Source organism: Melospiza melodia, unplaced genomic scaffold, assembly GCF_035770615.1.
Source record: "Melospiza melodia melodia isolate bMelMel2 unplaced genomic scaffold, bMelMel2.pri scaffold_88, whole genome shotgun sequence".
In the NCBI taxonomy this organism is placed as follows: domain Eukaryota; kingdom Metazoa; phylum Chordata; class Aves; order Passeriformes; family Passerellidae; genus Melospiza; species Melospiza melodia.
In genome coordinates, this window is record NW_026948803.1 from 834,516 (window position 1) to 862,241 (window position 27,726).

The following is a 27,726-nucleotide window of genomic DNA, read 5'->3' on the forward strand; positions in this document are numbered from 1 at the left end:
CCTGAGTTAACCTGCAGACAGTTTGTAAGGCTGTAATACCAGTCCTGCTCCCTCAGGTCATCCCTAGGTGAAAACAAGGATTAGCTTATTGGTATTGCATATTCTTGGAGATAATTGGTGTTTTTGTATCAGCACTGGAGTGGCAGCAGGAGCAGGACAGTGCCTGTCCCCTGTGCTGGCACTGCTGAGGGACCTCCAGTCTTGTGTCCAGTTCTGAGCTCTCATGGCAAAACATGGAGGGGCTGGAGCATGTCCAGGGAAGGGAACAGAGCTGGGAAGGGGCTGGAGAGTCCCAGCAGTGTATGGAACGGTGAGGAGCAGCTGGGAAAAGGGGCTCAGCCTGGAGAAAAGGAGGCTCAGGGGAACCTTCTCCAGGAGGGAGGAGCCAGGTTGGAGTCAGGCTCTGCTCCCAGGGAATGAGGGACAAGACAAGAGGAAATTGCCTACAGGCTCAGGGTGGGCACAGCAGGAATTTCCCCATGGAAAGGGGGCTCAGGGATTGGGAGGGGCTGCCCAGGGGGGTTTGGAGTTCCCATCCCTGGAGGTGCCCAGGAAGGGCTGGAGGTGGCACTCAGAGCTCTGGGCAGGGGACGAGGTGGGGATCAGACACAACTTGGACTCAATGGTCCTGTCAGTCTATTCCAAGCTCAGTGATTCTGGAATTCTGCTTCCAGCTGGCTGCAAAGCCAGAGGCTGATGTTGGGGCTGAGGGGCTCTGGGATGTCTGTGTGCTCTCCTGGAGCAGCATGTCAGGGCTCAGATGAGGCTCCTGGAGGATTTGTTGGAGTGGCACAGGACGGGCAGTGTGGGCTCTGTGCTGGGCTGTGAGGGCAGTGCTGCCAGCAGCAGGAGGCATCAATGACATGTGCTCCTCTCACTGGCTGCCTTGGGGCTGTCACCTGTGGCTGTGGGAGCTGCATTCCCGGGGCTGTGCAGCCCCCTGTGCACAGCTCTGCCCTCACTGGAATGTCCCTGCTAATGGGGAGCACAGCTCTGGGCTGTTTCTGCTGCTTTGGTGCAGACCAGGATTTCTGGAGCTGTGGAGCAGAACCTCCCAGCCCTCAACATCCCCATCTCTGACAGGAGGGTTACTGCCAGCAGAGGAGACTTCTCAGAGTCTGACCCTTTGCTCTTTCCATAGTGCCTGATTTTGTTTGACAAAAAGGATTATTGAGAAAAAACCAGCCCCTCCACTCTGCACAAGGGGAATTTGTGACCTTCCTAGTGCAGTTTTGCTGCTGCCTGGCTGCTGTACGTGCTGGATCCCCAAAGATGCCCTCAAATCCAAGCAAACATTCCGTGTGCAGGTGGGGTCACCACGACCACCCTTTCTGCTTCACAGGCTGTGAGAGTTGTTTCTGGAAATCCACTGTATCTACAGAACATTCTGTGTGGAAATCCTCTCCTGCTCTCTGTGTGTGTCTGTCTGTAAGGAGATGTCAGCCTGTGCAGAAGCTCCTCTCCAGGAGCTCCAGAGCCCCTGTTGCACATGTCGGCTCCTCCTGCCTACCTGGGACTGAAGCAAAGTGCTAATTGTTGTGCAGATGTCATCTGCCAGGCAGGCAGGAGGCTGGAGGCTTGGAAGAGGCTGTGCTTTCATTTGCTAGCAGCCTCCTCGGTACACGTGAGCTCTATTTTTATTGGGAGTGTGCGTTTGCTTTCAGCCACTGCTTTGTTGAATTTCTCTTTCTTTTTTTTTTTTTTTTTTTTTTTTTTTTCTCTTTTTATTTCCAGGCTTGCAGATAAAGTTTGAGGGATACATCTATTTTTCATTATTCCAGTTTTGCTGCTTGTTTTATAACTGAAAAAACCTCAATCAAACCAAGAAACCTGTTCCTGTGTAAAAAGCTTTAGTTTGTTCTGAGGTGAGAGGGAATTAATTGTGTGTTGTGGTCACACTGGACTGAGGTCAGGACCGTGGGACTGTCCAGAAGGGCACAAGGATCAAGATCTGGGATCAGAGGGAGTCTGAGGCTGAGCATTGTGCTCTGGGTGTGCCAGCTCAGGAGCCTGGGTGTTGGTTGTAGCCTGGATTTGCTTGGCCATGTCCCAGGAGAGAGCTGGAGGCTCTGGCCACAGGTTGGCTTATGAAAACAGGGAGCTTTTCTTTTACTCCAGCTGTGGTTTAATAAGGGCTTGTGGGCCCTTGAGGTGGTTCTTTGACCCTTTAGGAAAGAGGAGACACTGAAGTAGGAACTGGGAGGTGATGCTTTCCTGAACTGTGTGAGTTAAGCAGGGGGATGCTCATTGCTCAGGCATGCTGTGGGTGTCAGAAATCCAGATCTGTTCCAAAACCAATTAATGAGAAAAATCCAGTTTATGTGGTTGAGGTGGCTCAAAGGAAGAGGCTGCTGCTCAGGAAGACCCTGGCTCAGGAGTTTTTGGAGGCTGCAGAAGCACATCAGGTGCACTGTTACCTCTGCTCTGTCCCTCTCCTGGTTTCCTCTTCCTTTTCTGGCAAAAACCAAGCAGGGAGAGGAAGAAATAACAAAGTGGAGTGTAGGGACAAGGTACCAGTGAAAGGGTGGAAGGAGAGGAGGCTTCCCTCCACGTCCCTGAAGGCTTCTGTGGGCAGAGGCTCTTTGGTGCCAGGAGCTGGTGGTGGGTGCTGCTGTGAGCAGGTTTTCTGCTTTGTGGGACACAAAGTGGTTGCTTCAGTGAGGGAGAGCTCTGCTATCTGATGTGCCACCCTGATGGACAGCAAAGCAAAATATTTCGGACTGTGTGTAGGGGAGGAACTTCTTTAAAACCTGGATAGGAGTAGGAGCAGACTTGATGGAGAGATGAGTAATGAAGGAGTATTTGAACGGAACTAATCAGTCCTATCTTCTTTCAAAAGACCTCATTTAGTTTAATTTAGCAGCATGTAAATTTAGAGCCAATCAAAGGAAATACTTGTGCATCCTGTGTGCTGGCAGGCTGCTGCACTCCCTAGCCCAGCAGAGAGCTGAAGGCTGCAGGTGGATCCCGAGCCTCGTGTGAGGCACTGGGGGCACACGTGTGTGTGCTCACATGCAGGGTGGGCACAACTGCTCTGTGCCCGGGCACTGGCACCCACAGCAGCAGCAGCAGCCTTTCCCTGTGATGTGCTCTGTGCCCCATCAGGGTGGCTCTGTACCCATCAGGGTGGCTCTGTGCCCCATCAGGGTGGCTCTGTGCTCCATCAGGGTGACTCTGTACCCATCAGGGTGGCTCTGTGCCCCTTCAGGGTGGCTCTGTACCCATCAGGGTGACTCTGTACCCCATCAGGGTGGCTCTGTACCCATCAGGGTGGCTCTGTGCTCCATTAGGGTGAGTCTGTGCCATGGCTCTGTGCTCCATCAGGGTGGCTCGGTACCCCATCAGGGTAGCTCTGTGCTCCATCAGGGTGGCTCTGTACCCATCAGGGTGGCTCTATACCCATCAGGGTGGCTCTGTACCCCATCAGGATGGCTCTGTGCTCCATCAGGGTAGCTCTGTGCTCCATCAGGGTGGCTCTGTACCCATCAGGGTGGCTCTGTACCCATCAGAGTGGGTCTGTGCCATGGCTCTGCTCCCTGGAACACCTGAGCATGGTCAGAGCCAGCTCCTGGCCCCATGGCTGGGCTGAGCCTCTGCTCTGAGCAGCAGGGAAAGCCTTGTGCTGTAGGAACCACTGAGTAAACCTTGCTGACCTCTGCAAAATGTTGTTTTCCTCAAGAAAAACCTACATATGCATTAGATGAACCCCTGCTCCTTGGACAGCTGGTCGTTTTGTTTAATTTGAATTCACGCAGATGCTTCAGTGCTTAAAATGAGGCACAGGCATAAAAAGCCTTCACGGGATTGCACGGCTTTTTATTTTTCCCTCCAGTTGTCATCCATGGCACTGACACAGAGATTTTAAACAAGTCTTGCAGGTCTCCTCATATTTTCCAGGAGAGATATCATCCCCTGTGGGGTCAGTATGAGTTCTTGGCATTTCCTGTCACAAACCCCATTAGCAGTGAGCCCCACGAGTCCCTGTGCTCACACCTCGAGGTGTTGTGCCTCCTGCCATGTCGCACCCCTGATCCCACGCTGTGTGGCAAAGTGTTGTGTAAAGAGTCCTGAAACCTGCAAAAATGGAAAGAAAAATACTGTTGGGTTTGTTTTGCTTTGCATTTCAGGCTGGTGGCAGTGTCTCCTTGGGCCAGGCTCCTCTCCAGCACCTCCAGGGTCAGCCTGCTGCTGCTGCTGGGCTCTGTGCTCCTCTCCTGCTCCAGCCTGGGACAGAGAGTGCCTGTAAGTTTTGGCTGCTCCACTTGACTTCAGACTGATAAAACACGGATGCTTTTTGCCTTTAAGGAAATGCCCATTATTCTTTAGGAAATATCTTTCTCCTACTTGAATTATGAAAACAAACCAGAAAGGGTTCTGCTGATTTCTGTGTAAATGAAGAATCGCTTGTGTGGTGCTGCCCGTTTTTGCTAGAAATGCTAATGAAAATGGGGTATTGCAAAGCAACTGTGGCCAGGCAGTGACAGCAGCACTTAAATGAACCAAGTCACATCCTTTTATCCTTACTGAGCGATTAATCCCCACACTTTTCCTGAGCAGAGCTGGTAAACATCAGCTGTCTCCATTATGTGTTTGAACAGATCCAGCACTGGGAGGCCTGGTGGTAAATTTACAATAGCCTGTATCACTAACTCCCTCTTGGATAATCACAGAGCTGTGGAAATCAGCTAAGTAATAACTGCTCCACTCACTCTTTTTTTAATCCTGTTGAGTCTTGGCTCAGAAAATGTTAACATTGATTTTCATCTGCAGAACCTGGGCTTTTATGGATGTAATTGTTCCTGAGCTTTAACCATTTGTTATAATTTAAACAATTCCAAGCCCCTGATGTACTCAGCAAAAACAGGAGTTAAGATCTGGTTCCTCGTGCATTTCTGAAATCGCAGTCGCTTTCCACAGCTGAAATAAGAACATTCTATAGGTTTGTCAGCCTTCCTTGTGTGTTACCACAATCATGGAATTGTGCAATTGTGTAGGTTGGGAGAGACCTTTGTGATCATTGAGTACAACCTTTAACCCAGTGCTGCCAAGGCCACCACCAGCCCACATCCCCAAGTGCCACATCCACACTGTTGTTGCTACTCTGTGTGTTTTGCTCAGGTTGACATTTCTGTTGCTCAGAAAGACTCTTCTAGGCTGGAAACGGATATTTATATGCAGAGCATCCAAATTCTGACAGAAAATGTGCATGCATTTTTTTCCGAAAGAATGGAAGAACTGAAGGCAGAATGTGTCCCAGAATTTCCCAGTTAACTTCTGAATTTACTTACATTTTTCCCTGTGAAAACATCCTAAGGATTAAGAACCAAACACTTCATGAAGTGAGCTGTAACTCCATCTTAATTGCCAACAATTAGGACTAATCATTCCCTGTAGGGTGGTTAACTCAAATTCCTCAGTGGTGACTGAATTGGTGATCTCAGAAGCTGAAAATATTCCCTTCAGCAGGTGCTGAGCTGTGGGGATGATGAGCCTGGACCACTTCATTCTGTTCCTGCTGGAACCACAACAGCCCAGACCCAGAGTCAGTGCCTGGTGTGAGAGTACAGGTCATTTCTGTGCACTCTCCAGAGTTTTTTGTGACTCCCACCAGCTCCCTAGGGAGGCTTTCCATTGAACACCAAGGTTTCCCTCACAGCAAGGATTTTTTTCCCTGCTGTTCTTCCCTTGGTGTAACATCGAGCCGCTCGTGCTGGCTGCTCTCCCACACCTCTGCCAGCCTCGTGCTGCACTTGCCATGGAGGTGGTGATTAAATCCCTGCCTCATTGTTTTAAAAGCCTTGGAGAACACTGGAAGAGGGTGGAGAAGAGGATCCTCACATTTGTATCATGTGGGCAGCTCAGTGTGTTTTTTCCCGTGTCCTATTTTGGAAACAGTTGAACTATTTTAGCTGAAATCTTCTCCAAGCCTGAAATAAGTGCATTTAAGAAAAAGAAAAAAAAAAAAACCCAACCCAACAAAACCCAAAAAAACTCACCAAACCCGAAACCAACCAACAAGCCTTGAGGCATTCCACTTGTGTGGAAAATTTCAGCTGAAAAAGTTAAAAGTTTGACATATTTTTAGGCAAGGAAAAACGGGGTCTTACAATGTTATACAACCCTAATAATAGCCAGGGCTCCTGCCTCTGACTGAAATACAGGTAAGGCTCTGTGAGAGCTGGTTTGAAACCTGCAACCTGCTCTGGAATAGGAAATAAGCTGCGTTGCTTTGTTCAGCACAAATGTCATGCTAGTTATGCATGTTTAACCTTTAATATACTTTAAATCTAAATTTAACCATGTGGAAAGAATCAAAAAAAAAAAAATCTGCTGGCGAGGGAAAAAATTTTGTATTCTTAGCCAGCACTAAATTACCCAGATGCATTTGCTAATGAGCTGAATCTCTTCTCTCCAAAAGGAGTTTGGCCTTACAAAAATAGAAGAGAGCGACATAAAAGATGACAGTGGGAAGGAGCTGGGGACAGAGGATGATGCTGATCCTGAAGACCTGGAAGTGTTTTACCCCACGGATCAGTGGCAAACCCTGCGTCCAGGTAACTGCTAATTATAGCATGCCTCTGGAACCCACCTGCCAGCACTGACAGGAGCCCTGCAGACGCTCCAAGAGCTGTTTGTTCCCATGACAATGTGTGCTTTTGCTGGTGCTCACACAGAGAGGAGGACTCGGTGACCCAGTGCAGGGACTGGAGGTGGTGAGCAAAGCGTCCAAGGAGGGGAGAGGTTGCTCCAGGGCTTTCAGGTCGCTGGAGCAGGAGGAGTGGGCTGCCAGCCCCCTGTGGGTGGGGGGCTGTCTCTGTCACTGGCTCCACAGCCCTTTCTCTCTTCATTTGTCAAGGGCCAGGTTTTATAACGTTTGTTGGCACGTGGATTCCCAGGTCTGCTGTGCTCCGGTGTGACGCTGCTCAGTGGCAAGCTGATTAGGAGCTGTCACTCGAGCACTGCACAGCTTTTTAACAATGGCTTTTCTGTTCCTCGCCTGTTTGAAAGCTAGCTTTTATTTCCATCTGTGCAAACCACAAAAACTCTCTTCCCTTTCTTTGGGTTGGTGTCTTTCATTAGACATGCCTGGGACTCTGTGGTGAGAGGAGCCCAGCAGAGCAGCTTGGCCTCTGTGTGCTGAGAAGGCTCTGGAGGGGCCAAACCCATTCAAACACACACAGATGCACATGTGCCTACATAACTCAACAATTAGCCTGTCTCGGGGATCCTGAACGAGCTGTTTAATGCACTTGTGCTTTGGTGTCCTCATGTATATGCAGGTGTAATACCTTCCCACCTCACAAGGGTGAACTAAGTAGTAATTAATTTTTATAAAGTGCTCTGAATTTAAGAGCTTTATCCTGTGCTCAGTATTATCATTGAAAGAATAAGTATGGGTTCCATTTGTCTTGAAATTTCTGCCAGATATAGCAGAATGACTTTTCCAAATGTAAATCTTTGTATAACATAAATGGCTACAAAAGCCCCTGCGTTCCACAGAGCTGCAGTATATACTTATATTCCATTTCTGTACCATTATGTATGGAAGGCGTGTGGTGTCCCTGCTCATTATTCAGCCTGGCAGATCCCCACCAGCTTTGTTGGAGCAGAACATGTATGTACAATCATTAGAAACCTCATTGCAGGGTTTGTTCACAAGCACCTTCTCCACTGCTCAGGTGCCTTATTCCGCTTCATTTTTGTAGTTATTCCATGTTGGGCACATGCAGTGAAGGGCTTGTGGAAGTGGAGAGCTTGTCAGTATTCACAGAGGAGAGTAATTTTGGGTACTCTTGTAAAGACTTAAATGGTGTCCTGCCTCATGTTCTGACTGCTACAGACCCCAGCACTGGGGACGTGGCACAAAGAGGAGCCGGCCTTGGTCTCCTGCTGCCAGCCTGGGTTTCTGTCTCCTGGGGTTCTTCTGCAGTGAAATCCCTGTGAGGACTGGCACTGACACCTTCAGCACGTGTTAGCCAAGGCTGGGGCCCTGCTGCCAGCATGAGCCCATCCCTGTAGCCTCTGGCCACACTTTCCCAGTGTGAGCTCAGCTCTGGCTGGCAGGGAGCTGACCTGGCACAGCTGCTGCTGTGGCTGCACAGGGATTCACCTTTTGGTGCTGCAGCAGAGCCACACAACTTGGCAGCGTGTCCATCCCACTGGTTCTGCATCTTGCCATATTTTCCATGTGGCTGCACTCACTGGCAGCTGAGCAGAGCCTGGCTGGGTTCAGGGTTTGTCTGCTGCTGCCCATGTCTCCAGGACACCCCCACTCCCTCTCCCGTTGTATCCCTGTGGCAAACTAGGCCAGTCTCTCTGGGGGAAGCAAATTCAAGTGTTTGAATTTAGAATTTGGATCTACAGTTCTGAGCACTGGGAGGGAGCTTGGAGCTGCGTTTGCCCCATCTCACTCCTCTTTCAACTTGTTCCTGTTCTGAGCTCACGCAGGATTTTGTGCTTCTCTACAATGGTGCAGCAGCTCATCTTTTATAGATGTGTTCCCAGTTTTCCTCTGCTGAGTTTCCAGTTCCCTGTTGCTAATTGCATCAATCCACATTTCCACCCGGACTGCAGCAGTGTCATCAACCTGTAACCTGTCAAATCCCTCCCCAAATTCGATTGTTGTTGTGTCTGTAATGCTTTGGGCGCTTGTTCCTCGCTGTCTACAGTGTGAGCTGGATTTTGATCAAGTGCTTCCTTGCACTTTGAGCACACTTCAAGCTGCTGGAGGTGGCTGGATGCAAACACAGAGAGACAGTTGCCCTAAGAGCTGTGCTGCCTGTAATTTGGAAGCAAGATCAGTTGTCTTTTCTGCCAGGCAGCTGGAGCTGACGGCTCTGGAAAGGTTGGTGAAACTTCCCAAAGCCTTTTAACACTTCGTTAGGCATTGCTTCTTTCTCACTTGGCACTAAATAATGCACCAGGTGCAGGCTCAGACTGAAGGGAGATGTGTGCCCCAGAGAGGCTTCTAGCACCTCTGCTCTTAGACTTTTGGGCATCATCTGTGGGGCTTTTCCTTCTGTCCATGGTTGGAGTCCACAGGAACCTGGAGGTTTTTTGGGGTTTAGTGAGTGGGATTGCTGTTTCCTCTGAATGAAGGTTCACACCCCTGCTCTGACTCCTCATGGTCAGGTAACAGAGTTTGTTTGAAGTTGTGCTTCCTCTGCAGTCTTTTTTCTTTCAGAATACACTTTCTCCATGTGACAGTACCCTTGGGAGCTGGAGCATATTTTACTTTTGTTATTTGGGCACCAAATTTCCCAATATTTTGTTCAGCATTCCTGATGATGATTGGAAGTTGGATTTCTGTGGCCATCTAGTTGTATCACTGAGCAGCAGATTTTCCACCCAGCAGTGGTGGGAAATTTTCCACGCAGCAGTGGCTCCTCTGGGAAGAGTTTGCTGTGAAGATTCAGAGCAAGGATATTAGAGGCAGGGGTTTAATTGGGAAAGGAAAAGGGCATTAATCGCCCCCCAGCAGTGATGAGTGGAGAGCTGGAGCTGCACAGGGCTCTGCTCTGCCCATCCCTGTGGCAGCAGTCCTTTGCTGCTCCCTAATGTGGCAGAAACCCTCTGGCAGCTTTTCCGGCTGACAGTTGGGAGTTAATGAGTCCAGTTTCCAATCCAGATGGACAAGTGAGAACCTCCACTGCCCAAATATCAAAATATTTACAGATTGCTCTGCAGAGAGGCAGCAGTGGGGCACGGAGGCTGCCTTTGCTGCAGAGCAGCTCCCTGCAGACTGGAGGGATGGAGCAGAGCCTGGCACTGTGACTGGCACGGTGCAGCGTGGATCTCTCTGGGCTTTGGATGGATGTCTCAGGGCAGAGCAGGGAGCTCAGCTGGCCTGCACCTTCAGCTGTGGTTAAAGCTCTGCCTTGCAGAGCTGAACCTGCAGTGACTCCCCACTGTTTGTGCTGCCCAGAGTAATTTTCTGCAGTGCCCAATGATTTCCCAGTTAAAAACCAAGGAGCCACAGCTGCTGCTGCTGGTCAGGCTGCCAGAGTGAAGGTGATGTGAGCATGCTGTTGGTGCTGCTTCTGCAAAGATGAAACCATCTCATGTTCAGCAGGGAGCCAGTGATACATTGCTTGGCATTTAAATATCCATGGCTGCAGCTCCCAAGGATCCTCAGGCTGCCTTTGCTGCTCCTGCTTGTCACAGGTCTTCTCCCGTCTCATTTGCTGCTCAAACAAGGTTTTACACCTGTGGGAGCCCAGTTCTGCAGGCAGCCACGGCAGGGAGGCGTTTTCAGGGCTGCTTTGAAGGGCTTGTTGTGCAAGGACAGGGCTGAGGATGGGCAGTACCTCGGCCCAGTTTCACTGCCAGTCTGTCCTCCAGGGGATTCCAGTGGCCAAATGAGGCAGCACTGATTTGGCTGACAGGGGGTTCCTGAGGCAGGGGAGGCAGGAGGCAGCAGGATCTGTGCCAGGCCTGTGCCACAGCCCGTGGGGGTGACCTGGCTGCTGCTGAGGGTCCCCTCACACCTTGTCTGCTCCTGCTGCTCGCTGGGATGTCCTGAGCTGCAACAACTCTTGCTAATTGCTCTGCTGAATTCATCACTGTCCAAACCATTGGCTTCTCACTCACCCAGACCTAACTGAGACAGTGGTGGGCAGGTCTCTGAAATATTTATGGCAGCACAGTCAAGAGAGGGCTGTGAAATACAGAGTGAAACCACCAGGGTGTGCTCGTTTTTGCAAAGTTTGACATGTCTAATCCAGGAAATAGGAGCCTCATCAGATCAGCATGGTTTTGCATACAGAGGGAAGGCAAATGGAATTTTAAAAACCTCATCTATACTAGATGAAATGCTTCTTCTCCACGTTTCTTTATAAAATGACTTGTTAGTGATGTGCAGATGGGAGGAATCTCGACTCTGGAGTTGTTATAATCTTGTCTGGCCAGCAACAGGAGAGCTGGAGGATGATTCCAGCAGGTAGGAAAGGCCAGGCTGCCTTGAGAGCAAATGTTCAGTGCTTGGAAGCTGAGTTATAGTCCCTGGTAGTTCTCCCTCTACTTGTTTTCAATCTGACTTCTAGCATAGGAGGCTTTCCATCTCCTTAATTTGTCTCCTGCCTGTCCTTTTTATTGCCAGCTGCCTTCATGGGCTCCTCTCTCAGCTTCCTACCCTTGTGAGCTTTCCTTTGCCCCTCATCCTCACATCACCGGCAGCACAGTGTCCCTAACACTTGTGCCTAATTCCAAGTCCTTGGCAGAAGTGCCAGGGCTGAAGCTCCAGGTGCTGCTCCTGCCTGGCGTGTGGGGCAGTGCCAGGCAGGTGGGGCTCACCAAGCACACCCTCCATGCCCTGGTCCTGGTCTGGGTAAGAGGGACAGTGGTGTTTCCCTCCAGCTGTTGGTGAGAGGACAGGACTGGGGCTCAGGAGATGCTGGGACAGTGAGCAGACAGGGGTTCCCAGCCCCCTGCTCCAGCAGGAGGATGTGTTTGAAGGATGCCAGCTCTGGTCAGGGAGACAGCACAAGTGTGTCCTGTCCTGCAGCTTGGTTTCAGCATTTCTGTACAGAATTGGGACCCCCAATTCCATGAATTGGGAGCCAGCTTTTGCTCCCCAAATGCAGGTAAAACTTCTCTTCTGTCATGTGCAGAAGTGGCAGTGTCCTGGCAGCACTGGTGTGGTGAGGAAAAGCCCTACAATGCTTGCTCAGGTTAAGTAGCAGAGTGGGCTTGGGGTGGGTTTTTGGTGTGTCAGGTCAGTCCTGTCCCTTGCTGGCCATGATGTTCTGGTTTCAAACTGGTTACAAAAGACTTCTGCAGGGATGCTCCTTCTGCCAAAAACTAACTGTGCTTCTGAGCAGCCAGAATAAAATCTGAGCTTCTGTAACACAGAGCCATGGGCTAGGCTGTGGGCACTGCCAAAACAAGGGTGCAGGGCTGTGTTTCCATGAGCCAAGCCATGACTCCTGCTAGTGGTTTGTGGAATTCTGAGCCCTGCAGGGTATTCCAGGTGGTCAGGAGTGGCCATAAACCAGGGGATGAGGTGCTGAGAGTCAAGCAGTGGTTTTAGTGCAACAGGAGGAGGTTAAGTTGCAGCTTTCAGAATAATTTCAAACTTCACTTTAATGATGCTCAGGCTGCTGGTGGTGTAATAGCAGCAGACATCAGCAGTGGGATCCATTCCCGTGGTTAAATGTACATTGTTTGGTGGGGGAAAAGTGCTTTGAAGGAAGAGAGACTGTTTCCCAGGGAAGACATCTCTCATTCCTTGCTTTTATCTCCTCCCTGCCAAGCTGGGAATGCCGTGAGCCTGTGAGCTGCTGAGAGGTGCTCAAATGTGTGCTGGGTGATGAGGAATATCTTGCTCTGGTTTTTATGTGCAAGTAGGCTGGATTTGCTGCAATAGCTCCAATAACCTTCGAGTGGCTGTTTAGAAGGATGAACCTCATTAAAGAAGAGGTATTTAATAACAGGCCTATTTTTATCTCTCTCTTTATCTAACAGTCTGCACATTTATTTCAAGCTTGTAACAGTGCTTTGGAAAAAAAATGTTTTCCCTCCTCTGAAATGTTTTGGCAGTGCCTCCAGCCTTGGTTATCTTGAATTTCCAGTCTGGCTAGCATCTCTCCTCCTTCCAAAGCCAGCAAGCCACAGCAGGCCCAAAGCTCCAACATTTTCCTTGGGAAATGGGAAATTCCTGGGGGAATATGTTTTCAAAACATGGGACTTGGGTCCCAGGGTCACTGAAACAGTTCTGAAGGTTTGATCAAACAATCACAGCAACTGCCTCAGGCTTCAAATGTGTGATCTTGTGTGGGACAGGCACTGCAGTGTTTGGTTTTTGCTGCAGGATGTGACTGACCACACGCTCTGGGAGAGACTGGCAGCTCTGGGGTCAGGCATTCCTGCAGAGATTTTTTTGTCCTAAATTTGTCAACTTTATTCTGTAATGTCATAAATTCGGCCCTGACCTATAGATATCTTGCAGACATTGTGTGTTCAGCCCACTCTCCTGTGTTTGCTGTCATTTGCTGGTGGTGAAGGAGGCAGCCCCAGCCCTGAGGGGTTGCACCATCTTTCCACCTCCTTCCACATCTGTCCCTTTGGCATTGCTGTCTCTGTACCCAGACCCTGCCCTGACTGAAGGTTTGCTGGAGCACAGGTGTCTGAGCCTGTGGCCAGGATGACCATTTCTGAGCCCTTTTCCCAGGATACTTGTGGCCATATGCTCCAGGAGATGCTGGATTTGGGCCTTGGGATGTGTGTGGCAGTTGTTACAAAAGAACTTGGCTCTAGGGGCTAATCCCTGGTTTTTCCTTGCTGTTCAGTCTGCATCATATACATCCCTTACCCACAGTTTTGCAGCATTATCTTTTTCCATATTTAGGGAGTGTTTTCCATGGTCTTGCTCAGGCCCTTCCTCCCTGCAGTTTCCCCTGTGGGTTAAAGCCTGACTTACTGAAACTTCCACAGAGCTGATTCTGGGCGGGCAGGGACAAGGCCAGAGGGTTTTCAGCAGTCAGCACAGTCAGATGGCTCCTGTGAGGAATATTTCACTTGCTCCTTCACAGCTCTTGCCTGCAAATTGTCCTCTTGCTCAGATGGGGCTCCAGTTTCTTTTTTTTTTCTCCTTTTTCTTTCCTAAGTTATTCAGTTTTCCACACATTTATTTATAGGGTCACACATGCAACAGGTCTGCTTTTTCCACAGATCCTTCCAGAGCCACGTGCTGTGCCTGCTCCATTCTGGTGCAAAAGCACCTTCTCCTCTGAGGAAAACTCAGAATATCCCTCCAGCTGTCTTGACTGAGCGAGGCATTTTCTCTGAACCCTGCCCTCTGTTCATTTCAGAATCTGCAGGGAATTTGGGACATAAATTAAAAAGGTATTTGATGCTCCTTGAGGTCTAGAAGCTGGTTTTGCATTTGTTTTTACTTGAATGCACACTGAGATAAATGGCTCTGCTTTACTGAAGCTGCTTCCTTTGGCATCCTGAGGAAGCTTCCTAGCTAAAAAATAAATATGGCTCTGTTTTTCCAGCCCTGCTTTACCAGCAAAAGCTGGGGAAGGAAATGTAATCTCCTTGGGTCTGTCCTGATTTTTTGTACAGCTAATTCCCATTTATTGAAAGAACTCTTCCATGCCAGATTAACGTTTAATTTTTTATTATGTGTTTACATTTTGGAAGGAGTAAGGGTGGTGGTGTTGGAAATTCTAATGAGGGACAACATTTCTGATTGAAAAGACTCAGGCTCCTCTCTTCTGATTTTTCTGCCTGATCCTTCAGACTGCAGGAAGTTTTGCTTGGGTCATTCACTTGTGACAGGATGTTATGTGAATACAGAATTGATGTGTGCAGCCTGTCACTTGGAATTGCTGCTGTTCCGCTGCTGGAGAGCTCCCGTGGTTGCAGAGTCCTTGCAAGCAGCAATAACAGTGATCCTGCAAAGCCAGAGGAGGAGCAGGGAGCTGCAAGTCTCCCCCATCACTGCGGGGTGTGAATAAATAGATCTAATCAACAATTTACATGTTAGCCCTGGACCAGGGTTTATTTTCCGGATGTGTCATTCAGCCCAAGCAAAACCTCTGCATCTCAGGCTGGTGGTGTTTCTAAAAGCACCTCTAAGTGATCACTGAGGCTGGATTTTGAGCTGCATTTACATTTTGATAGAATCTGCTGCTTTCCTTATCTGAAACAAAGCCTACCTGATCTTCATTAATTACACTATCATTTCACCTAACCAGGGTGCTACTAATTACAGTTATCTGTCTGTTCTTCACCAGATAATACACAAAAAAATTGTTATCCCTGGCTGTATCTGGATTAGCTTGTTGTATTCATATTGTTGCATAATTATATTTCCTGAGTCTCATACCTTCTCTCAATGGTCTTCTCACGGCAGATCTTCACAGCAGTGGTGTTGTATTCATATTGCTGTACAATTATATTTCCAGAGCCTCATACCTTCTGGGTGGCTTTCTCATGGCAGATCTTCACAGCAGTGGTGTTGTTGCTTCTCGGTCAGGGCTCCTCTCCCAGGCTCTCCCTGACCACCCCGCCCCCTTTTATCTCAGCTACCTCCATGGGCTACAGCTGCTGCCCAATCAAGGACATCACAGCTGCAGCCCATTTACAATAACTAGAATCAGGGCAGGGTCACTAATACAATACAAAGATCTTTCACTGCCATACATATATTTACAATACATAAGTTAACTCAGGCCCCCACATTTCCCCCTTTACTTTTACCAATTTTACAATTACCATAGACATTTTTGTCCCAGCTTTCAGGCTGCCACAGCTCGCAGCTGTCTAGTCCCAGCTCTCTGGCTGCCACAGCTCATACATAGAATATATACATATCCTCCTTTTTTTTCTTTTTTTTTTTCTCTTTTTTCTTTTTTTTCTTTTTTTCTTTTTTTCTTTTTTTTTCTTTTTTTTTTCCTTCTTTTTTTTTTTTTTTTTCCTTTTACTTCTAGCAACCCTACAACTACAATACACATATCTGTCCCAACTCTCAGGCTGCCATACACATATCTGTCCCAGCTCTCAGGCTGCCATACACACATCTGTCCCAGCTCTCAGGCTGCCACACACACATATCTGTCCCAGCTCTCAGGCTGCCACACACACATATCTGTCCCAGCTCTCAGGCTGCCACACACACATATCTGTCCCAGCTCTCAGGCTGCCACACACACATATCTGTCCCAGCTCTCAGGCTGCCACACACACATATCTGTCCCAGCTCTCAGGCTGCCACACACACATATCTGTCCCAGCTCTCAGGCTGCCACACACACATATCTGTCCCAGCTCTCAGGCTGCCACACACACATATCTGTCCCAGCTCTCAGGCTGCCACACACATATCTGTCCCAGCTCTCAGGCTGCCACAGCTCACAGCTATCTTTACTTCTATAGTCCCAGCTCTCAGGCTGCCACACACATACCTGTCCCAGCTCTCACGCTGCCACAGCTCACAGCTGTCTTTACTTCTATAGTCCCAGCTCTCAGGCTGCCACAGCTCGCAGCTGTCCGGGGGATTCCACACCTTCTTTCCTTGGCTGCATGTTCTTAATCACGTCGGGGTCCCCAGATGTTGTATTCATATTGTTGCATAATTATATTTCCTGAGTCTCATACCTTCTCTCAATGGTCTTCTCACGGCAGATCTTCACAGCAGTGGTGTTGTATTCATATTGCTGTACAATTATATTTCCAGAGCCTCATACCTTCTGGGTGGCTTTCTCATGGCAGATCTTCACAGCAGTGGTGTTGTTGCTTCTCGGTCAGGGCTCCTCTCCCAGGCTCTCCCTGACCACCCCGCCCCTTTTATCTCAGCTACCTCCATGGGCTACAGCTGCTGCCCAATCAAGGACATCACAGCTGCAGCCCATTTACAATAACTAGAATCAGGGCAGGGTCACTAATACAATACAAAGATCTTTCACTGCCATACATATATTTGCAATACATAAGTTAACTCAGGCCCCCACATTAGCTGGAGCTGTAAGGGGGGTGCACATGGTGATGGGTTTTACAGGTGGAGTACAGGTATTTATAGACTGTCTGAGGAAATGCTGGATGAGTGGCTGCTGCCCCACTGGCTGTGCTGCCATCCCAGCAGCAAAACATACAGAAAACACTGCTTAAACACAGAAAAATGGTTACTGCAGGGTGGCTGGAGCAGGCCATCTCCACAAGAGAGGTGATGGAGTCCTGGGACATCCCAGACCCACCTGAGCACAGCCCTAGGGCTGGAGGGGACACTGCTGGAGCAGAGGTTGATCCCAGAGGTGTTTCTGGGCTCAGCTATCTGGGACTGTCTGGCAGTGCCTTTTTTGAGACAGAAAATCTCACGGGGGCTTCACAGAGGGCTGCAAGCCCTGGTGGTGGTGCTGACTGCTGCCCCACTAACATCAGCTGCAGTCTGAGCAGGGCAAGCACAGAAAGGGCTCCTCTGAAAAGAGGCAGCAGGAAATGTCTGAGCTGCTGGGGAGCTGCGGTCCAGAGGGCTGGAGCCGGGAGCCAGAGGCTGCAGGGAAGGGGGTCCATGAGGGCAGAGCCTTTGCTGGAAGAGAAGCCAAGGGGCTTTCACTTGACTCTTGTTTCATCATCCTTCCACACACTGATCTCTTCAGATGCTCTCTAAACCTTTGGTTTGCTTTCTGAAGGGGAAAGGACTTGTCCTGGAGGAGGAGCAGAGCCAGGCTGCTGAGGAGAGCTGGTGGCTGTCAGCTGGAAAGAGGGGAGGGACATGGAGGCCAGAGGGGGGACACTGGGTGAGGAGATGTTCACACTCATCTCCATCCACTGTGAGTGCCAAACACACCTGCACTCCTGTTTGTATGGCTTGCTGTACTTGATAAACTGATATATGTGAATTTGGGGGTTTTTGTTACCTTTTTGTATTCTGAAGAGAACTAAAGATGGTTCACATGATTTTTTTTTGTGCCTTCTGCAGTGCAGGTGATACAGGCAGGGATGGAACAGCAGCATCTTTATACTTGTCAAGTCTTCATCCACACCTACGGTACTGCCTGAAGCTCAAAGTGATTTTCTTGCAGGCTTAGAACTCTACACCAGCAGGGAGAGCAAGAAACTCAGTGGAGATTATGCTCCAGAAAAACTGTATGCGTGGCCCAAAAGCTAAATATGGAACCATGGAAGTGCACACTGCAGTGGTAGGGGAGGTGGGAATGCTGAATGGGGAGGTTTCCTGCCCTTCTGGCACCAGGAACCAGGGGTCCTCTGGTTTTCTATGGTTCTCCTTGAGGATCTCTGGTTCTCTATGGTTCTCCTTGAGGATCTCTCGTTCTCCATGGTCTTCCTTGAGGATCTCTGGTTCTCCATGGTTTTCCACGAGGATCTCTGGCTCTCCATGGTCTTCCATGAGGATCTCTGGTTCTCCATAAGGATCCCTGGTTCCCCATGGTTCCCCCCAGGGCTGTGCTGGTGCCTTGCCCAGAGCTTGCTGTGTCAGCAGGCAGCAGTTTCAGGTAGGGCTGCTCTGCTGGCAGGGCCTTGGTGTTCCCAGCAGGGCAGGGCAGGGATGCTCCTGTCCCAGCAGGACACTGGGCATGCAGGTACCACCCTACAGCAGCTGCTCCTCCTCTGCATCACTTCCAGGGACAGAACTCCTGTCCTGCTGCGTGGCAGGGAGCCCTGCAGAGCCAGCACGGAGGGGACAGGCTGGACAGCAGCTGGGCAGCACTGGTTTAATCCTTTTTGCCTGTTCCTGCCATGGAAGCTGTGTACTGGGTGAGATGTGTGTGTTTGGGGAGGGCTGGCCCGACCATTAGCCTGTCAGGGTTTGCAGCACTGGCAGCTGGGGAGAAAACTGTTATTAAGTGTAACGTGGCACCTTGGAGACGGAAGCATGGGGAGACAATAAATACAGCCTTCCAAAATGCCATTTTATGGTGTCATTCTTCAGAATTTATTAAGACTTAGTTGCAGCCATGCCTGCAGCCTCCTGTGCTGGAATCCATAAATTGTGTTCATTATCTCCAGCACTTGCTCTGACCTGCTGTATTTTACAAGGGGGGAGACACTGGAGGCGTGGGGACACCCCAGCTGCTTTCTGCAGCCATTCCCCTGGTGCCAATCCAGCTTTTCTGGGATTGCTGGGACACCCCAGGCAGTGCTTGGCTGCGTGGATGGACCCCAGGTGTGATGTGATGGTTGAAGAGAACACTGAGGGACTGAGGAGTTGCCAAAATCACCACAGCTCCACGGGGAGCAGGGAAGCAGCTGGGTGAGGGGGGAGCCATGGGCATGTTGGAGCACACTGGCACATTTGTCACTCCACTGTGGGGCCACCCCAGCAGTCTTGGATGTGCTGAGGATGCTAGAGGTGGAAAAGGGTTCACAGGAGCTCCCTGAACTGCACACAGGGAGATGCTACACCCCTGCTTGGTGTCCTCTTGCACCAGTGTTCTCAAATGAAAACACAAATGAAATTGTGCTCCTTTCGCCCACTTTTTGTCATGACAAATCTCAGCAGCAGCATGTTTGTGTACCCTCATCCTTATCCTCAGCATTTAGGTCCAGGATGGAGGAAAACAAGTTCAAGCCCAACCTCCTGATAATTTATTATGTTCCTTATGCTTAAAGGCAAAATTTAAGTTGCCAAATGCAGATGTTTGCATGCTCATTTTTTAGCTCTCAAAGTACTTTCTGTGTGCTTGATTGATGGATATCCCTGTTACATTAATAGCTGTGCTTTGCAGAAAGCTGTTATTACCAGGACAGTCTGGTGTGGGTTTCAGTTTTTCTTCTTGCATTTAAAATCCATTATTAATGTCTTTCTGAGGGAAAAAAAAAAGTTTCAATTCAGGCATTTTGCTTTGCTTTCTCAGGCTTCTTCTCAACTGTCTTTACAGTGGTGCTTTAAAATCAATATTACAATTGTTCTTCATATTTTACTGAGTGGTTGAGGGTTTCTGCATCTTGTTATTGATTTCTGATTGTACTGCAGGACATGTAGGTGCACACAGGTTGTTCTGTGGTGGATAACTTCATATGTGTCTTCCTAATCATCACTGAGTTGCCTTCTGCATGTTCCCTGTTGCTGGATGCGGCTGCTGAGCGTGGAAGGCACCAGGAGAGCTCTGAGTGCAATCCTGAGACACCAATCTTGTGACTTCTCATTTAATTCAGTTTGGTTTTCAATCAGACACAGGGGTCACATGAGGCTTGTGGGGTCTCCTCTTTTGTGTAATCTTTGCAGAGTTCTTCTGCCCTGGCTTTTCAGGCAGCTTCATGTTCTGTGTTGTAGGAGCAAAACAAGTCATTGTCCTGGCTTTGTGTGGGGTGGTCATAATGCACCTTTAGCTTCCAGCACTGACCTTGGCCCTTGGGGCAGCTCTGCAGGCAGATCTCAGCATTTCAGAGGTGCAGAGTCATTGGATCCCAGAATGGTTTGGGTTGGAAGGGAGCCTTGAACTCATCCAATTCCAATCCCCTGCCATGGCAGGGACACCTTCCACCATCCCAGGCTGCTCCAAGCCCCAGTGTCCAGCCTGGCCCTGGGCACTGCCAGGGATCCAGGGGCAGCCCCAGTTGCTCTGGGCACCCTGTGCCAGGGCCTGGCCACCCTCCCAGGGAACAATTCCTGATTCCCAATATCCCATCCATCCCTGCCCTCTGGCAGTGGAAGCCATTCCCTGTGTCCTGGCACTCCAGGCCCCTGTAAAGGTTCAAGTCTCAATGAAGCAATGCAGAAGCCCAGTGTGCATTGGTAACTGCTGTAAAGCTGGATTTGCAGACTGAGGCTCTTGGAGCACATCAGCACTGATGGCACAATCTGTGTGAGAGCTTGTTGGCACCAGAGGAACCTGTGAGGAGTGACAGGACTGTGGCCAGCACGGGTGCTCCAAAATGCTTCCATGGCTCCAGGTGAGTGTACAGGGGAAGAGCTCTGTGTGTGTGTGGGCACAGTCCTTCCCAGCTCTGCATGCCCTGGCACAGGCTCCACATCTGCCAGGGGCTGTGACTGTGCCAACAGGCACTCTGGAGAGGGCTGGGTGTGCACAAACCTCTGCTGGCTGGACTGGGCTGTTTGCTCCTCAGGCTTATCCTGGACAGGCTCCTGCACCTTCACACATGGAGGCTACACCTGGCTTCTGAGGAACTGGTTGTTGCAGTTTGTCTGTCCGTGCTGGGGACCAGGACAAGCACTGCCACAGGAGCTGGTCCTATGTCCCCGGGGTGGCAGGGCTCGGTGGTGGCAGCACTGGCAGGAGACACGGCAGAGCCAGGGAGGGACAGGGCTGGCACCCATAACAATGGGCAGGCTCTGACACTGCTGCTGGAACTCACTTAGCAATTCTGTTGATGTTCTGGAAACGAAAATATAATTCAGGCCACCTTCTCCTCCAAGCTGACCCTGAGAATCTGGGAGAAGAGCTACTGAATAATTAGGGGCTTTTTTTTTCTCCCCCCTTTTTGCTGGAGTTACTGCTCAGTGTTGAACTGTCCTCTACAGTGTCATCACTTCCCTTGAACTTACTGCTCCGAGTGTACTTAGCATTAATGTTATTACATAAATTGCAGTCTCATTAATCACTGGGGGCTGGAGCACATCCTTGTTGTGCTGTTTTGTGGGTGACTTGGCTGGTGGGAACCCCTGGCCAGGGATGGGGGCTGTGGCTGGAGCACTCCCCCTCTGCTCCTGAGCCTGGTTTAGCTGAGCTTTGTGTGTCTCACCCTGCAGGATCTGGAGTGTTTGCCAGCACTGCCATGATTGCAGCCTTGCTGCTGCAGAGGAGAAAAGGGAAAGGTTGGTTTGTCCCAAGGGAGTTTGGCTGGACCACATCCCTGCTGCTGTCCCTGTGATTTGGGTCTGTGGGGTCCCAAAATGCAGAGCCCAGCCTCGTGGCTTGGCAGTGAACACCCAGAGCCCGTGCTCTGTGCAGGGTCTGCTGCAGGGCTGTTTGATGATGCTGTGCTTCTGTCTCTGTGGCAGAGCTCTCAGCCTTCGTGGCAACGTAAATTCTCTTGGCTGCATACTAAAATTACACTGAGTTATTGATTTATCTTTGAGAGGATTTCCTTCCCGAGGGACATTTCTGGCTGCTGTAGTGATTTAGTTCTCCTGCAAGGGCAGAATCCGTGGCAGAGCAGAGCCACCCTCCTGCCCTCGAGCCTGCAGCTCAGGGTCGCGCTCCCTCAGGCTTCCTCTGCAAGCTGATTTCTGTTCCAAGGCTGGGACAAGGTTACATGGCTGTTATTTCAGTGTAACAACTGCAAATAAAAGGGCATTTTCAACTTTCCACTGCAGAAGCTGCAAGTCTGGGACAAGCCTTTGTGCCATGGCACCAGCATTATCTTGCACATGTCTCAAACCCAGCTCCAAGGCTGGCACGTGGGACTTGTGGAGTCATGCCAGCCTTAATACACTTGCACTCCTGGGAATGTTTTAGTTCCTCAGAGTGGGGTATGATGGGAGCAGGAGCTTGCAACACTTTTCTCCTAAAGCTTCAGGGTACAGCCTCTCTTTTCTTTGCTTTCTATTGACTCACAATGGAGCATCTCTAAAAACCAGGCCAGGTGAGTGCCTGCTGCTGGTCCTGAGGAAGCCAAGACAGTTCTTTTCTTCTATCCCCAGTTTTCTCCCCTTGGCCCTGAAAGCCCCCCCACCAACTATGGCTCAGCTGGTGAGCACCATCAGTAGAAGGACCTGACCCTTCAGGACATGGCTCAATGTTTCAGATATTCTGTGGCTGGAAAATGCCCAGCTCTGTGTCCTTGGGTGCCCATTTGAAGCACGTCCCTGTGGGTTCCTGTATCTAATCCCACTATCTAGTGGATTTGGCACCAATCTCAGCTGCATACTGATAAAATGGGAGGCTGCTCGTGCATGTGGTGTTATAAAACAGCATCCACCAGTTAGGCCCAGGGAGAACATCAATTTATTTTCCTGTGAACCAAGTGTGGCACAGCTCCTTCCTTTCCCAGTGATCTATCTGTGAGATAAAACACATCTTTAGTGTCTATCTTAAATACTGCAGTGTTGGCAAGTTCTCTTGACAGAAATTAGGCTAATGTCCCTTACGGCTGCGTTAGCTGTAGAAACAAGGCTTTAAATTGAAGCTTTGCAAAGCGCTATTCCAGCGCCCTCCCCAAGGCATCTCCTTATTCCAGCTTTTATTATCCAAAATTGTTCTCACTCTGCCTTGGCAGCAGGGCTGGCAGGCAGCTCTGCCCATCCATCCTGCTGGTCTGGCAGCCAGGGGTGGGAGCAGCACCTCCAGGCTGGCCCGGGCAGTGCTGGCCAAGCCCCGCGGAGCCCTCGGCCCCGGGATGCTCCGGCTTGGGGGGCACCACTGCTGGGACGGGGCTGGGGCCTGGGTGAGGGGAGGCAGCTGACACCCATCGAGCACAGAGGGGATCCAAGGCAGTCAGCTGCACACCCTGACAGCGTTGGAAAGGGATTAAGACTGGCATTTGTAAGTAAGCTTCTCATGGATGTTGACTTGGGGACATGGTGAGACAAAGGTCACTGCAGTGTCTCTGCAGCCTGGTGTGCCATTTGAGAGATGAAATATCAGTGTGGCTGGATATGTTTGGTCTCTCTGTTTCTTCTGCTTGGACCTTTGTGGGATTAAACTCTCTAAACTGCTGCAGTTCACAGACTTCAAACCCAGTATCAGAAGAAAAAATAAATCAAGTGCCTTGTATTAAATCCTGAGCACATGGCTCCTGCTGCACCCAGGGCTGTGGTAACTCACTGCAGTGCCTGCCTTGAAGCTGGGGAGAAGGCTTTGCTGGCAAAGTGAAAACAGGTTGTGCCCACTCTACAAAAGGACACCCCTTCTTTTTCCTGCCCTGTGGTTATTTTTTCCTGGTGTGTTTGCTGCTGTTGCACTGCAAGGCAGAGCAGCCCTCCCAGCAGGGAGGTGGAGAGTGGAGCACTTGTTGGATGAGCTCTTTGCCACAGGAAGCATTTCCCTCCTGCAGCAGCAGCAGCAGCAGCAGCAGCAGGTACATCAGCAGATGCTGCAGCAGTGCCTCCATCAGAGGCCCTGTATTTCCCCCTGGAGCCCTCCTGTCATCCCTCCTTCCCTGAGATCCCTCCTCCCCAGGCTCCTCGCTGGCTTCCACCTTCAATTCCATCACTTCCAGACTTCCCAGGGGGCCCAGGCACCTCATGGGAGGGCCACGCTGTGCCCTGTGTGTGACAGACACCCCTCCTGTCCTTGTGGCTCCCCTGCACGGGAGGGATGAGGTTTGGTGTGTGTTCAGCAGGCTCAGCTCTGGGCATGACGCTGGGCCCCCTGGTGTGCCACCACCATCATCATCGTCACCTTGGCTGCCATGGAGGGTGGGTGGCAGTCACAGGGTCTGCTCTGGCACTGCCAGCCAGGCCCTGCCTGTCCCCACATCCCTGCCTGTCCCAGGGGCTCGCCTGCCCCTCCTTCCCCCTTGCTGCAGGAGCTGCAGGAGAAGCCAAGTGGATTTGGCAGGTGGTGTGAGGAGAGCCCAGCCCAGCCTCACCCAGAGGGGTGCCTCTGTTTGAATAGCAGCGTTCAGAGCACTCAGCACCCACTGATCAGCTGGGAGAACATAAATCCCAGTGCCACAGGAGAGCCCTGGCTCAGGGAAAAGGGCCAGTTGTGAGCACTGTCCAGCCCAGTGTCCAAATGGAATGGTGCTTTCACATCTCTTATCAAGGGTTACTTAGTGGAGAGCCCCTTCCTTGTGAGGCTTTGTTCTCTGCTAGCTGTGGATTGAATCACAGGAGGAGGGATTGGATTCTGGCATCATTTTAAAAACGTTTTCATTCTATTTGCTGAGGGGACCTCAGAGAAGACCTCTCAGCACTGTGACAAAAGAGTGGCTCTAAAACCCTTTTCAGCCAAACAAGTGTTTGAGTTGAAGGCTGATGGATGGTGCTTAAAGATGTGGTTACTGCAGCAAGGTTGGCATTAAAAATCCCTGGGTGCAAGAAAGTTCTCCCAAGGTTACTGTGGAGGTTGTCTCCCTGTAATCATGGTGTGAGCAGCCCTTAACACCCTGAGTCCACCAGTGAGCTCTGTGGCATCAGCCATGGGAGAGCAGCAGCACAGCAAGCACCAGTGGGGCACTTGTCTCTTGCTAAATGAGAAACTGCAATGGGATCAGCCCTTTTGGGGTGGCATCACTGTGGCAGGAGGGCTGGAACTGGATGATCTTTAAGGTCCCTTCCAACCAAACCGTTCCACAATTCGTTCCCTGTCCCTGTCCAAGTGGGGTTCAAGCAGAAAGCACTGCTGCTGCTTTGGGACCTGTGAGGAGCCTGGGCAGGAGCACACCTGCTGTTGGGATGTACCAGAACAGGGTGGCTTTGGAGCTTTCCCAGGAATGCCTTTGCTGCCACCAGCTGTGCTGGATGTTGAACAGGGGACAGATTCACCCTTGGCAAGCTTGAAAGCATTTCAGATGGCTTCTGTCCCTGCTCCAGTGCAGCACAGAACAAAATCAGATGTTGGAGAAGATGTCATACTTAGACATCACCATTCTGACAGGTCAATTACCAGGATGTTTATTAACATAGCTTGGAATGTCACAGAAAGGTTTGTCAGATAAACTAGCCAACTGAAGTTCTTACATGAGACTTCCTTGGTTTTGTTGAGATGCTTTGAACTCTTCATTCAATCTCTCAACAATTCATCCCATTCAGGCCTTTCTGGAAGAGCCTCTGCAAGGTCTGTGGCTGGGGGATCAGGCCCTGCCTGCTCCCTGTGTGTCTGGGTGTGGAATCCTTTGAATCCCTCAGGGAAATCCCCAGGGCTGTGCCCTGGAAGAATATGCTATAGAGTCTCCACCTAGGCTGAAAGGGAAAATTTCCCCATGGAGCCTTGCACAACACTATGAACCACCCCAGTTCCTTTCCCATATGTCCCAAACTCTGGTAGTTTCTCCTTTCCCTGTTCCCTCATTGGTTGTGGTATCCCTGGTGCTGGCTCTGTGTCTCCCCTGTAGGGCAGTGCCCTTTGCCTGCCCTTTGTGCCACCCCAGTGCCTTTGGACCATTGGCCACTGACCCCTAATTAACCCTGTGCACACCACATGGCCAGCTCTTTTGTCTCTGATTCCCCTTTGGCGTGCTGGAATAAGCCTTTGCTGGAATTTGTCATACAAAAGGCCCTTCTGCCTCTCGTGGCTGAACTGGCCATGGTGAGTGTGGTGTGTGGACTTGGCTGCTCTCCCTGAATGTTCACCCAAGCAGCTTTTCCAAGGAGATGCTTATTGGGAAATAGGCAGCAGCATCCACCATCCAAACCCCTGTGTTGCTCCATCTGGGTGCCCTGGGAGGCAGAAGGAAGCAGCAGTGCCAATTGTTTGCTCATGCTGTAAGGACAGAACTCCTCTCTGAGGGTTTCCTCTGCAAGCCCAGGAAGAGAAGGACACTTCTGTTCCTTGTCAGCCCTCTGGGCAATGATCAGACAGAACAGTGCTGAAACCAGGCTGGCAGCACCAGGGCTGGTCGCTCGCAGGCAGAGGCAGCCCAGCTCCTCCAGCCTGAGCTGGGCAGCGCCTGGGAGAGGTGGCACCGTGGCACTGGGCATGGTGCATCACCCCAGGGGTTCCTCCTGCATCCCATCCCCTGCAGAGCCCCTGCTGTCCCTGGTTACCTGAGCAGTGGGGAGGCAGTGCCCAGGCTGGTGCTGCTCTGAGGAGATGCTGCACTCAGCAGGCAGCTCTGGCTCCCCAGCAGTACCGTGGGAGGAGGAGCTGCCCAGGGAGTGCATTTGTAAAGCATTTCTTCCCCAGGAAGATGAGTTTGTCACAGGAGTTTGTACTTGGGATGTGCACACAGGTGTCTGAGCTTCCTCCCTGCCTGAGGTGGGGAATGCTGGGGGTGCTGGGGCAGCTGCTGGGGGAGCTTCCAGGCCTGGTGCTGTGAAACCTCCCCACCAGCTATCAGGAGGAGGTGACACAGAGCATATTAATGACATTTTCCAGTGGCGCTTAACTGGGAGGAGCAGTGAGTATCAGACAGTGAACTAATGCAAAAGGCTATAGCTGAGTGAAGAAGGGAAAGAAAAAGAAAGGAAAGAAAGAAAAGATAGGAAAGAAAGGGAAGAAAGGAAGAAAGGAAGAAAGATAAAGAAAGAGAGAGAGAAAGAGATAAAGAGAGAGAAAGAAAGAGATAAAGAGAGAGAAAGAAAGAGAGAAAGAGAGAAAGAGAGAAAAGAAAGAGAGAAAGAAAGAGAGAAAGAGAGAAAGAGAGAAAGAAAGAAAGAGAGAAAGAAAGAAAGAAAGAAAGAAAGAAAGAAAGAAAGAGAGAGAGAGAGAGAAAGAAAGAAAGAAAGAAAGAAAGAAAGAAAGAAAGAGAGAGAGAGAGAGAAAGAAAGAAAGAAAGAAAGAAAGAAAGAAAGAAAGAAAGAAAGAAAGAAAGAAAGAAAGAAAGAAAGAAAGAAAGAAAGAAAGAAAGAAAGAAAGAAAGAAAGAAAGAAAGAAAGAAAGAAAGAAAGAAAGAAAGAAAGAAAGAAAGAAAGAAAGAAAGAAAGAAAGAAAGAAAGAAAGAAAGAAAGAAAGAAAGAAAGAGAGAAAAATATATTAATGAGATTCAGGCTCTGGGCCTCTTCTTCCCATGAGTAATCCATCTCATCCTTACCTGTGTCTGTTACATGTCTTCCTTTTGTGTGTAAAAATGTTCTGTTTTGAAGTAACAAACAATCTGGAGAGTGGTAGACTTGCCTTTGTAGGAAAGAAAGGAAAGAAAAACTGAGGCAGGCTTTGCTGCTTCCTTGCTCAGAGCTCTAACCAGAGCCTGGGGTCAGGGTGTGAGCTGAGCCCCCAGACTGGGTCTGGCTCCTCTGTTTTCCTCTGAGCACGCTGGTGTGGGACATCCCATCCACCCAGGCACAGCTGGAGTCAAGCACAGTGTCCCCATGTGTCACCAGCACAGGATGCCCCAGCCTCAGCCGGGTCCCCAGCCCTGGCACTGGTGGCTCCTGGAGCTGGGGACACAACTCTGGGGAGCTCTGCTGCTCACTGGGATTTGTTTCCTGGTGGTTTTTAATCATTATTTTATTAAGGGGGAAGGTGTGGTGCCATCAGATAACTTATTATGGATGCTCTGGCAGTGTGATTATGTCAGTACTGCAGCACTGCCGGTGTGTTTTGCTGAAACATTCACATATTGATTCCAGATTCCTTTGTTGCCTGTACTAGAAAGAAAGTCCCTTTTCCCTCACTCCCTGCGTGGAGAGAAACAAAGAGTAAAGGAAGGGAGATGTTATCTGAGGCTTGCTCACACACCGAGGTAATTTTT

General features: G+C 50.1%; 1 long non-coding RNA gene across 1 annotated transcript in view; it reads left to right on the forward strand.

Moving 5' to 3' along the window:
- The first annotated feature begins 4,144 nt into the window (after positions 1-4,144).
- The window catches only part of LOC134414005 (uncharacterized), a 29,470-nt gene continuing 5,888 nt past the window's right edge, over positions 4,145-27,726 (forward strand). Inside the window, exons 1-2 of the long non-coding RNA XR_010026635.1 lie at positions 4,145-4,242; positions 6,419-6,554. This is a non-coding gene — a long non-coding RNA (uncharacterized LOC134414005). The remainder of the gene's footprint in view (positions 4,243-6,418; positions 6,555-27,726) is intronic.